Genomic DNA, 2,073 nt, shown 5'->3' on the forward strand with positions numbered 1-2,073 from the left:
ATATTTTTTTATAAGTCTTGTTATTATTTATAATTAGGAAATAGCCATAAATAAATTTATTTTCTTAATGAATGTTAATTTTGTAGTCAAATTTTATATTACCTTTAAAATTTTAGCATAATTGAGTCTAATTTTTATATTTTGAAATGAATTTACTCAAAAAAAATTAATATGTAAATCACATTATTTATAAAATTATTTTTTAATATAATTAGTGATATTTATTTATATACAAATTTAACTTTTAATGATATTAAAATTAATCTATTTTATTATCTTGTGCGTTCCTATTAAAGATTCTTCTCTGCTTTTTCATGAATGATATATTTTTTGGAACAGCTTTTCATTTATCTTAAAATGCCTCTGTGAATAATATTTCCATATAAACTAAATGGATTCATGCAAATTTTTAACAAAGGATAACAGATTCTATATGAACTACTCATATTTTTTAAATATAAGAACTTGATTTTACTTGCTCCCTTTACACATTAATCCGAGTCCAATAGAATATTTCCTTTTATATAATATATATATATATATATATATATATATAATATATTTTTTTTGTGACAATGGAAATTTAATGATTTCCAAAAAACAAATGGCGGAGAATTCCACCAATATAATCTTTAACCACTAATACATGTTTATTTTTATTCTTGCAAATGCATAAATTCAAGAATTTGACCATTATCATGCATCTCATCAAGAAGGTTTTGCAAAACCTATTATTTGCACATTGGAAAGCTTTTGTAGCATTTTTGACAAAAAAAAAAGTTTGGTATTCATATAAATTAAATCATATGAAATTTGTTTGTTTTATTCAACAATAAATCTTTAAAAAATATAGGCTTATAACCTCTTTCAACATTCTTACGAACAATATTTATACAATTGTTGACTTACATTATCACTTCTTTTTAAGAGATAACATTAGAAAAAAATTATAATTTGTTGTCATTCTAAAAAACAAATTCATATCAGGTCAATTGACATAAAAATATAACATTTGAAAAAAACTATTACAATCGATATATTTATTTTAACAAATATTCTTTTATCTAATACTATAAAAAAATACATTAGTTACTTTGAATTACTACGGGTCAACTTCTATCTACAGTAGTAGTAGAATGCCTAAATTGAGATATATTCATCAATATTATAACCTCTTTCAACATTCTTACGAACAATATTCATACAATTGTTGACTCATATTATCACTTTTTTTTAAGCGATAACATTATAAAAAAAATATAATTTGTTGTCATTCTAAAAAATAAATTCATAACAGGTCAACTGACATAAAAATATAACATTTGAAAAAAAATCTTATAATTTTGTGTAGCCATCTATATATAATAGACCAGACAACTATGATTATCTAACAAAATTAATTTATGTTTCTTGCACTCAACTTGAATAAGTAAGAAATTATCTTATTTTAATTTAGTCCTCAATTCACATTATTCGAATTTAGTTTAATATATATGATTTGATTTAATTATTAGTTGAAAATATCTCCGTTACCTATTTTAACCCGATTTTTATTATTTTAGTGACTAATAAATTAATCAAATTAATTAATTAGTATACACAATAAATTTGGTTTATAAATTAAAAAATACTATCATAATATTAAAATAAATAAATTAGAAAATACTACCAAATCAAATTGATATAAATTATAATAAATTATATGATATTTAAATATCTAATCAAATCAATTAATTAATATAGTTAGTTTATCGTAATAACTTGTATTTAATGAGTTAAAAGAAATAAATCGGGAAACACTCTCATAAGCATGCCATGTCAACTCTATCATTAAGTGGCAAAAATTCGATTTTTATATAATAGAATAGATAGAATAGATATTAAGTATGTGTAACGCTGAATTACGGAGGTATTGGGGGGTTAATACTTAATATACCTTTGTGATGGCATTAGTTTTTTGAAGTTAGGAAGAAGAAATTAGACCGTTTGATTTTTTTGCGACAAAAAAGAAGAATACAAATCGGACCGTTTGATTTATACGTGGGCAAAAAAAAAATTTTTAAATCTTTGTTT

This window comes from Arachis stenosperma, chromosome 3 (genome assembly GCF_014773155.1).
Source record: "Arachis stenosperma cultivar V10309 chromosome 3, arast.V10309.gnm1.PFL2, whole genome shotgun sequence".
Taxonomy (NCBI): Eukaryota; Viridiplantae; Streptophyta; class Magnoliopsida; order Fabales; family Fabaceae; genus Arachis; species Arachis stenosperma.